The sequence below is a fragment of the Littorina saxatilis genome, linkage group LG4, assembly GCF_037325665.1.
Source record: "Littorina saxatilis isolate snail1 linkage group LG4, US_GU_Lsax_2.0, whole genome shotgun sequence".
Classification (NCBI taxonomy): Eukaryota; Metazoa; Mollusca; class Gastropoda; order Littorinimorpha; family Littorinidae; genus Littorina; species Littorina saxatilis.
This window is the reverse complement of record NC_090248.1, coordinates 38,551,076-38,562,581: the sequence shown is the minus strand read 5'-3', so window position 1 is coordinate 38,562,581 and position 11,506 is coordinate 38,551,076. Positions and strand designations below refer to the sequence as shown.

The window sequence follows — 11,506 nt, the reverse complement described above, 5'->3', positions numbered from 1 at the left end:
TTCCACTTTGACCCTTGAATAAAAAGTAGGATCGGAACTGTTCGCATACCTGCAAAAGCTTAACTCAAAATCAAGCGAAACGAATCACAAGAAAATACACAAATTTGAAGAGGAAAAAAAGATTTCCGGGGTTGGGTGGGATTGGATTTAGTTATTTATTTATTCATTTGTAAATAAGAGCCTCCTTAGCCGACAGGGATCGTAAATCAGGAGAAAAAAAGTGTCACAGTCATAAAACTAAAAACCGAGTATTAACTGACTGGCGAGGAAAGTTCATAATAGGGTGTTATAAGTACCCACACCGACGTAATATGACTGGGTCCAGTGACCTCGATCGCCCCCACATGTGTGGCTCAGCTGGACTGACCAGCCGCTCGGCTCAGTGTAACTGTGCGGGCTGTTTTTACTGATTCCTGCCAGAGGATAGGCGCCGAGTCAAAGCTGTTGCTGCTGCTTTTAGCTGCCGGTATGGATGCCCGTATCAATGGCAGGAGCCTATGGGCAATCATGAGAGTTGCTAAACAAAGATCCTGTGTCAAGTCTCAGGTTTAGCCCAAACAAATCTTTAATTAAAAGTTTACCTATAGAAGCGCTAAACTTTTTTTTAATTTTTTTAAGAAAGAAAGGAATTAAGAAGGAAAATAGAAACAAACATTTTTTGACAATGATAAAAACTGCAAATGTAATTGTGCAAATGTTTATTTTAAGCACAAGAAAACAACTTTTTTTTGATAATAAGAATTGCAGTTTGTTTATTGTGCACATGTACTTCTTCTTCTTCGTTAATGGGCTGAAACTCCCACGTTCACTCATGTTTTTGCATGAGTGGGTTTTTACGTGTATGACCGTTTTTACCCCGACATTCAGGCCGCTTTCGGGGAAGCATGCAAGGTATTTTCGTGTTTCTATACAGAACCAAAGAAACTACAATGGGAAGAAGGATAACTTCCTCATTGGGCATGCTTAGAAATGAGAATGGCTAAATATGAGTTATTCCCCTTTGCTGCATGCTGACCAGACTGTCTCCTGCTTTGTTATGACTAGTACAGTCGATCTTTCTCATGTTGTGACTTGCTTTATTTTCACATTTTCAGTATTTAAAACAGCAAACACACACACACACACACACACACACACACACACACACACACATACACTGAAGAAGTTTCCATTCTGATTCGGTTATTTTATTTGGTGCTATATGTTTGCTTCACATTGTTTCTTTTTTTTACATTGCTTGAGGTATCCCCATTCGCTAAACACATCCATAATGCATGCATGGCTCATTCGAAAGAGGGCAACTGAACAACTGATGCCCAATAGCAATAAATACTGAACAACTGAACAATAAATAGCAATAAAATGATGACAGTGCCAAGTTTTTAAGTACAAAGTGAAATCATGTGACTGGACAAAGGCACAATTACAAAATACAAATAAAAAAATCGTGGCCCATTTTAAATTAAGTTCTCAGCTCATGGGGAAGCATAAGATGACCCTAGAAACCGAAATTAGGAGACCTCCCGCCCCCAGGGCAGACTACAAAAAAAAAAGGGGGGGGGGGGGGTAATTTGTGAAAAAGTATAAAAGGAATCAAAAACTGTATACATGTATTTAGTTAATACCCCAAAAAGTTGTATAGTATATACAATGTCAGACCCTAAAGAAAGTTTGTTAGTCATTGCTTAGGCAAAACAAAGCAAAATAGTCTGTTTACGGTATCCCGACCAACCCTATTATTTTTTCCCCGCCAACCCTAGACCTTTTTTTTGGCATTTGGAGAAAAAGAAAAAGAAAAAAAATCAATTTTGTTCCTGTTTTTTTGCAAAATAATTTAAAAAGATGGTTATAAAAAAAAAATTAAGAAAAGCCGACCTACCGACCCTCTTTTTGTGTGCCTATGTTACTGTAAACAGACCAAAAGGTACATCAAAAACAACACACCAGGGATGCTACTCTCCCCTTAAAAATAGCCATGGGTCATAGGTGTGACGTTTGAATCTTTTAGCTAAATAAAACCATAGGCAATTGATCGGAAATATCAGGAAAAATCTTACAAGTTTATTATTTGTTTGCTTGGACCAATCCTCTTGCCGAAGTGTTTTACAGTAAAAATTGATTTTACGTCAAAAGTATCACAGGAATATCGAATGTTGAGGTAAGGCTGGGATAGCCAAGTTCAAGAATAACGGAAGGTGACTGTTGAATCTTTTTGAAAATGTATAAAAATATAGATGGTAGGCAATTCAAAATTAAAACAAGAAGGGCAAAGCCCATACGACTCACATGCTTTACACATTTTTCCTACCAAAATACATGTGACCTTAACCCAAGGTCAAGGTCATCCAAGGTCATGCAACACAAAGCTGTTAATTCAAGACATAGGAAGTACAATGGTGCTTATTGGCTCTTTCTACCATGAGATATGGTCACTTTTAGTGGTTCACTACCTTATTTTGGTCACATTTCATAAGGGTCAAAATGACCTTGACCTTGATCACATGTGACCGAATGTGTCTCATGATGAAAGCATAACATGTGCCCCACATAATTTTTAAGTTTGAAACAGTTATCTTCCATAGTTCAGGGTCAAGGTCACTTCAAAATATGTATACAATCCAACTTTGAAGAGCTCCTGTGACCTTGACCTTGAAGCAAGGTAAACCAAACTGGTATCAAAAGATGGGGCTTACTTTGCCCTATATATCATATATAGGTGAGGTATTGAATCTCAAAAACTTCAGAGAAAATGGGAAAAATATGAAAAATAGCTGTTTTTTAGGCAACATTTATGGCCCCTGCGACCTTGACCTTGAAGCAAGGTCAAGATGCTATGTATGTTTTTTGGGGCCTTGTCATCATACACCATCTTGCCAAATTTGGTACTGATAGACTGAATAGTGTCCAAGAAATATCCAACGTTAAAGTTTTCCGGACGGACGGACGGACGTCCGGACGTCCGGACGTCCGGACGGACGGACGGACGGACGACTCGGGTGAGTACATAGACTCACTTTTGCTTCGCATGTGAGTCAAAAAGGACTCTCGGAGCATGGACTTTTGAGTCAAAAATTAAAGAAGGCTCTATGAGCCGAAGTACATGTTTTGTCTATTGTCTTTTTTTTATTTTGAATTCCCTACGATCTATATTTTGATACAATTTTGGACCCTCTTTGTACGGAGAGAGTTGGCAATTGTTAATCACATTCTCTCATCTCATCGACTCTCCTTCGGCTCCTTGGTAACATGCGTTCCGTCTCTGCCAGGAATGGACACAGCAGCAGATAACCGGTAAATATGTAACAGGCATAAATGGCAAAATAGCTCGCCTCGCCTGATAATATATGAGACAACTGTTCTATTACAAAGTCTTTCTTGGGAGGCTTGGCTAATTTACTCGCTCGTTTTACACGGGGTTCCATCGTTTTCTTTTCTAATCGGAAAACCTTGCTCCTCAGTTTGTTGACCTTCTGCCGAAGTTCCGCTTCACGAGGGGATGGGGAGGATGACGACTTTGATGCTTTACATCCTATGTCCTCCAGGATCGCCTGAATGTCATCTAAAAAAGAAAACACACACACAAAACACACATAAAATAACATAACCATAACAAGTTACAACCTGGAAGAAATTAAAACATGTGTAATTCAATCACAAAATGAAAATAAACAATAGCGTAGGAAGGCAGGCCAGAAATGAAGTGTATTAGCAACTATGGATTCGATGTGGAACAATGATGGAATTGACCTTGTTTGGTACTGAATGGGTGAGGCCATTAGAACTGTACCCACGGAATACGCGCTATATAAGCTTTATATTGATTGATTGATTGATTGATTAGGACAACAGTACCAGGTAAACTCCTCGCACACCATGCCTCTTTCTTTCTTTCTTTATTTGGTGTTTAACGTCGTTTTCAACCACGAAGCTTATATCGCGACGGGGAAAGGGGGGGGGGGGGAGATGGGAATAGAGCCACTTATTAATTGTTTCTTGTCAAACCATGCCTCTAACAGGATATGTTTCCCATCTTTACGTGTGGGAACTACAGGTACAATTTCATCCATCCATGCATCCGCCCTATACAGCTTCTTCTTCTTCTGCGTTCGTGGGCTGAAACTCCCACGTGCACTCATTTATTTGCACAAGTGGAATTTTATGTGTATGACCGTTTTTACCCCGCCATTTAGGCAGCCATACGCCACTTTCGGAGGAAGCATGCGGGGTATTTTTGTGTTTCTAAAACCCACCGAACTCTGACATGGATTACAGGATCTTTTTCGTGCGTATTTGGTCTTGTGCTTGCGTGTACACATGAAGGGGGATAAGTCACTAGCAGGTCTGCACATAAGTTGACCTGGGAGATCGGAAACATCTCCACACTTAACTCACCAGGCGGCCGCGACCGGGATTCGAACCCTCGACCTTCCGAGTTAATAGACCGACGTCTTACCACCCCGCCCCAGCGCCCGTCACCCTATACAGCGATTATCAACTACGTAATGGATGGGTTTAAACATTTTTTGATGTCAGGGTGTTCTTCATGGTTAAAAATCTCTTACCTGGTTGAACAATTTGTGTATCAGGCGACAGGTCGGTGCTGGCTTCATTTGTAGCTACCCTTTGCGATGGTGGCTTCCTCCCACTAGCAACCTGCAAATTGCACAGCTCTTTAACTGACAAACTCACAACCAACACCCAGTCACAATGAAACATTTCTCCCAATTTCATGGCATTGGTCTTAGGCCACACACAAAAAGTGTATGTTTCTGGTAAGGCAAAACAAAAAATAATCTGTTTACGGTATCCGGACCGACCCTATTTTTTTCCCACCGGCCCTAGACTTTTTGGGGGCATTAAAAAATAAAATTAAAATATTCAGATGGCTAAAATACAAAACTAAAAAGCCGACCTACCGACGCTATTTTTGGGGGGCCTATGTTACCTTAAACAGACTTTTTTGTGACCTAACATGACTAAAGGTGGAGATTTTTTTTCTAACCTTTTTTTTTAAAACCATCTTTTAAACTATTTTGTTGAAAAACAGGAAAACAATTGATTTTCGAATACCCCTTTTATTTTTGAAAATGCAAAAAAAAAAAAAATGTCTAGGGTCGTCGGGAAAACATAGGTAGGGTCAGGTGACCAGAAACATACAACTTTTTTGTTGTTGACGCCGACCCTATACCTTTTTTGCCATTTGGGGCTGTTTTTTTGCAAAATAAGTTCATCATATCATCATAATCAGGACGTCGATCCAAAATAAGTAACTTTTTTTTGTTGGCCTTATCATTTTTTTGCGCTAAATGCAAACAGGCATTATTTGATGGGAACAATGCTGTTGTTTTCAATTCTTACATCAGCCTCAAACTTGTCATTACTCAACCTGCATTTAATAGTGTGCTTCTTTGGTTTGCAAAAACCTAAAACCAATAAATAAATAACCTTCGGTGGTGGATTGGGCACTGCAAACAATGTCGGGACAGCATTCCACACAAGTGATCCTCTCTGCAGGATTGTTTTACTGGTTGGCCTCAAAGTGATCAGTACAAAGCTTGAGACCTTGAACAGCAGCTGGCTGCAGCTTTTCAAAGTCCTCTCGCCTTGTGAATTGCATCCATATTCTGCACCTAGTTTGACAATAAAAACAACAATGTTATTGTTAAACTAAGCAAAAAGGAAAGACAAAGAAAGCTAAATCAGATCTTCAGTCTAAATCTAACGCTCTGCCTGAACGCAAAACGGATGAGTGATGTACCTTTGTACTGTAGTTTTCCCGTAAGCAAGGTTTGATAAAGGTTTCGGCAAATATGCCCACGGGTTTGTCATCAAGTGTAAACTGTTGTTTTGTACTGACTGCTGACTCACACTCACAGTCGTAAGTACTCGCTGACGCTGTAGTCTACTGAGTGAGTTGACTCGAGCCATTGCATTCTCATTCTGAAGAAGGTAAACCTGATGAAATAATCACTGCACAACCCACCTTTTTTCTTCTGTAGGGAACTTGTGGAAAGTTTTCCCGAAGCAGCTCTGTTTGTAACGGGCGTTCTTGCAACAAAAAGCCGAGCACAATTATTTACCACCACCTCGCACACGATCGGTACCTACGCGATCCGCCATTTTGTTTTCGCCGCCAGCATGTGACTAGGGACGATAACCCACAAACACTTTTTCGCATTTTCTTCGCAAGTTCCACGTCTTCCTTTTGTACAGTGTTTGACAGAACCCACCGAACTCTGACATGGATTACAGGATCTTTTCCGTGCGCACTTGGTCTTGTGCTTGCATGTCAGTTACCTCGAAGGGGGGTAAGGCACTAGCAGGTCTGCACATAAGTTGACCTGGGAGATCTGAAAAATCTCCACCCTTAACCCACCGGGCAACAGCGGCCGGGATTTGAACTCACGACCTTCCGATTAGGAGGCTGATGTCTTATCCACTAGGCCACTGCGCCTGTCCGTGAACATGTTGATTTTGAATGCCTGCTTGGAGTCTTGATAATACTAAATCGCTCGGAGAGAGAAAAAAAAAGAGAGAACATGGAGGAAAATTCAATATTTTGAGCTGGCGGTGTTAAACATTCTGGCATCCACTCTCCCTGTCGCACCACGGCTCTCACTCTGGCTCCACCATCTTTCTTAACCGGCTCCGGTCTGGTACTCTCACGCTAGAGTCTGGGCACCACCGATTCTCTCTCCGGCACTCTCCACTCTCGCCCTGGCACTACCATTCTCTCCGCGCTCAAGCACTCTCACTCTGGCACTCTCACTTTAGCACCGATGCTGGCACTACCAATCTCCACGACTCTCACTCACTCTAGCGTCGCCACGTGACCCTCACTTTAGCACCGGTCGGGCACAACACCTCTCATTCCAGCTCCTGCCTGACTCTGGCACCGGTCTGTATTCACCGCTTACACTGACTCCGGATCCGGTGTGGCGTTTTGTGTTGATATTTCGCTTCTCGGCCTCGTTGATCTAGTATAAACTCTACACTGAACAAAAAAACACCCTTCGATAGTACTAATGAGCGACCTTGTGTACCTTACATTCATGGGTCCAAATTTGTCCAACCAATTTGTTTTATTTAACTTAGAAATTTGATTCATCCTAAAATGTTTTCCTTCTAACTCAAGGGACGTAACCACTCAGTACACGTTTTCGAAGAATTCGATTTTGGGGTGAAATCTATTAAATTTTACCACCAATTTTCTTCACATGCAAGAAACTGACATGCTTTTCGTCCATAAATAATTTCACTTCTTAATTTTACCAAGAAACAACATTTCAGTCTTGAGTATATGTCGAGGGGGAAATATGTACACAGGCGAAAGATGAAATCGTGACACCGGTCTAGCACTCTCACTCCTGCATCACCACTCTCACTTTGTCAGACCGGTTCCAGAGCGAGAATGATGGTGGGCAGACCGGCACTAGAACGAAAGTAGTGCGCTAGGGAGAGAGTGGTAATGCCACAGTGGAGATGCAAGATCGGTGTCACTGAGAGCAGAGACATAGATAGATGTATGTATGTCTCTGCTGAGAGTGAGAATGGTGCTGCCAGAACGGCACCAGGACAAGAGAGAGAGAGAGAGAGAGAAAGAGAGAGAGTGTGTGTGTGTGTGTGTGTGTGTGTGTGTGTGTGTGTGGGTGTGTGTGTGTGTGTGTGTGTGTGTGTGTGTGTGCGTGTGTGTGCGTATGTGAATAGAATAGAATAGAATAGAATAGAATAGAATATATTTTATTGTCGGAACCAAATTGGTTATTGACACAAAGAGCGATTAAAACAATCTGAAATAAACTTTCCTAGACGAATTTGTATTCTGTCTTCGCAAAATACTTCACTAGGTTTATTGTTGGAATACTTTATATCTATATTTGATAGATCCTTTATAAAATCATTTCGCAGTTCAGTGAACTTTTGACATCCGTCTAGGAAGTGAATTTCATCTTCAATAACGTTGCATTTATTACATAAACGATTTTCTCTTGGTATGTTATTATGTCTTCCAGTTTCAATTTTTAAAGAGTGTGTACTTGTCCTTAATTTACTCAGTAAATGTCTATGCTTGATATTCGTAATGCTTATAAGGTATGGCTGAACTTCGTATGTCTTGCTTACAGAGGAATAAAATTTCAGCCTTGGACGACCTTCACATTTAATTTTCTCCCAAAACTTTATGTAGTTAATCCTTAACTTTTCTTGTATGGCGTTTTGTAGTTTACCGATGTCAAATGTATATTGATTAAGCCATACATGTTTAAAACCTATTTTGTACAAAAGCTCTTTGATGAAAGTTAGCCACGGATTTTTTGGCGCTTGGTTTAACATTTCTTCATATATTTGATGAATAAGTGATTTATTCTCCGTTTTCAAAATATGTGCCCAATACGATATGCTTTGTGATAACATGTTTAGTCCCAAAGGAAATCTTCCTATTTCTGCTAAAACTGGAATCCACATGGCTTTTTTGTGCACACCAAGAATAAATCTACAAAATTTAAATGTGTGTGTGCGTATGTGTGTGTGTGTGTGTGTGTGTGTGTGTGTGTGTGTGTGTGTGTGTGTATGTGTGTGTGTGTGTGTGTCTGTCTGTCTGTCTCTGTGTTGTTCCGGTCGTTTTTACATTTAGTCAAGTTTTGACTAAATGTTTTAACATAGAGGGGGAATCGAGACGAGGGTCGTGGTGTATGTGTGTGTGTCTGTGCGTGTGTGTGTGTGTGTGTGTGTGTGTGTGTGTGTGTGTGTGTGTGTGTCTGTGTGTGTCTGTGTGTGTCTGTGCGTGTGTGTGTGTAGAGCGATTCAGAGTAAACTACTGGACCGATCTTTATGAAATTTTACATGAGAGTTCCTGGGTATGATACCCCCAGACCTTTATTTTTTATTTTTTGGATAAATGTCTTTGATGACGTCATATCCGGCTTTTTGTAAAAGTTGAGGCGGCACAGTCACACCCTCATTTTTCAATCAAATTGATTGAAATTTTGGCTAAGCAATCTTCGACGAAGGCCGGACTTTGGTATTGCATTTCAGCTTGGAGGCTTAAAAATTAATTAAATGACTTTGGTCATTAAAAATCTGAAAATTGTCATTAAAATTATTTTTTTTATAAAATGATCCAAAATTACGTTCATCTTATATTTTCTGATTTCAAAAACATATAAATATGTTTTATTCGGATTAAAAACAAGCTCTGAAAATTAAAAATATAAAAATTATGATTAAAATAAAATTTCCGAAATCGATTTAAAAACAATTTCATTTTATTCCTTGTCGGTTCCTGATTCAAAAAACATATAGATATGATATGTTTGGATTAAAAACACGCTCAGAAAGTTAAAACGAAAAGAGGTACAGAAAAGCGTGCTATGCAGCACAGCGCAACCACTATCGCGCTAAACAGGCTCGTTAATTTCACTGCCTTTTGCACGAGCGGCGGACTACGGTCATTGTGAAAAAATGTAGTGCGTTCAGTTTCATCCTGTGAGATCCACAGCTTGACTAAATGTAGTAATTTCGCTTTATGCGACTTGTTTCTTTGTTTTTGTTGTGTTATTCGTGTGTCTTTATTACACTTTATTTGATTTGATTCGGATTTGTTATGTATTACTGTTTTTTTGTGTCAGAATTAATCAATACTATAAATATTGCCTCTCTCTTTCCGAGGCTCTCACTCGGTTCTCTCTACTCCTCAGTCTGTCTCTCTCTCTGCCTCTCTCTCTCTCTCTCTCTCTCTCTCTCTCTCTCTCTCTCTCTCTCTCTCTCACTCACTCTATTAGTCTGTCACGTTCGTCACATAATTTGTTAAAAGGTAGATTAGTCGGCTGGTAAGTTGGTCGATCGATTGATTGATGCTCATTATCAGTGGCGGTAAATGCATGCGTTCGTGGGCTAAAATCGTGTTTGCGTGTTTGCTTGCGTGACGTCAGGCGGTTTTAGAGTCTGCCTTGATGTGTTCCTGCATGATCATCATTTGTGTTTTAATCGTCACCTTCTAGAAATTACAACGAGCAAGTTCGGAGAGTTTATGTTCAGATATCCATTTTCTCGGTATGTCTGTTATCAATTGCTAAAAGTCAACATATTAGTAACTAGATGAATACCCGCTTCCGGGTACGGCACGAAGGAAGGGAGATAAACGCGCAAAACACTGGAGAAGAGTAAGGGACAGTGACCTTCTAAAAATAGTATAACGGGAATATGGATTGAGCGTTGTCGACAGTGACCTTCTAAAAATAGAAACGGGAATATGGATTGACGCCACACGAAGGAAGGGAGATAAACGCTGAAAACACTGGAGAAGATAAGGAAGAGTTACTGGGAATGGATCCAGAGAAAAACCAAAATCGGTTCAGCGCTGCGCGCTGAGAGCACGTGTTGAAATATCTCATCGACCAGGTTGTGTCCGGGGTGTACCTGAATATGGCCACTAAATTTGAAAGAGATCCATCGAGAACTTTGGCCGGGCATCGCGGACACACACACACACACACACACACACACACACACACACACACACACACACACACACACAGAAAAAGTCGTACACGTCACAGTTGCAAATCATCATTTGAAGATTGACATAGCCATGTTGTAGCACTGTGGACTCAGTCCAATCGGTTTGATTAAGTGACTGCAGGATCGCCTTCCTTGTAATTTCTAATCAAAATGCACTGTGTCTAATCTAAAGGGAAAAAGTTATCTAAATATTTTTGTAAGAGCCGTATCATTAACACACTGTGTTAGAGTCGCGCTATGGAAGAAAAGACAACAACAAAGCAAAACAAACACACTGAAAGCTGTTGTACATTTTCCGCACAGAAAATCTGGCTGACACGAAGGCCTTGTCATTGAGGCCAACTGATAACAAGAAATTCCTGATCAACCAAGGTAACTGTCACAAATCTTGAAACAGCATGAAGGGCACACAGTCAAGAGATGACAACACTATATAGCTTTGGGCAAAAAACAAATTCTCTTTTTTTTTCTCTCAGATTTTAAGGTATTCTGGAATGGTGTAATTACAAAAAGTGGAAACTGGAAATTTGTATGATTTGTTTTTTAATTAAAATGAACACATCAAACACAAAAAAATGGTTATGAGATTCCGCTTTGAAACTTTCATATTAATTTCGACGCTTGGTGTGTTCAAATGAGGACAAAATCTACGAATCTGGCATAGCCCTTCAGATCAGGATGAAAATATCGCCATTGAGGCGTGATACTGACATACCATACACTTCAGGATTGCCGCGTAGCTTATCTCGGATTGACAATGTTGACTTTTGATGAAAGGCCAATCTTTCATTTAGGTTAAAGATTCTAATTTTAAATTACGAAGGGTTTACATTACGTTAAAAAAAACCACATGTAAACAAGGCCATTCGGGTGTTTTTACTTTGTATCTTTTAAAGAAACCAAAAAGCAATGTACTCATTGTTTAATACTTTTGTATCTTTTGTTTTGTTTTGGTTGTTGTCATATGTTGTTTGGTTGTTTGAGTAGA

At 40.1% G+C, this 11,506-nt stretch overlaps 1 long non-coding RNA gene across 1 annotated transcript; it reads right to left on the bottom strand.

Moving 5' to 3' along the window:
- Window positions 1-1,171: 1,171 nt before the first annotated feature.
- LOC138964697 (uncharacterized) lies at window positions 1,172-6,218 on the bottom strand. Its single transcript, XR_011455184.1, has 3 exons — window positions 5,446-6,218; window positions 4,563-4,653; window positions 1,172-3,559 (listed from the first exon to the last, which is right to left on the bottom strand). It is a non-coding gene; the product is annotated as an uncharacterized lncRNA (long non-coding RNA).
- Between the last annotated feature and the right edge of the window lie 5,288 nt (window positions 6,219-11,506).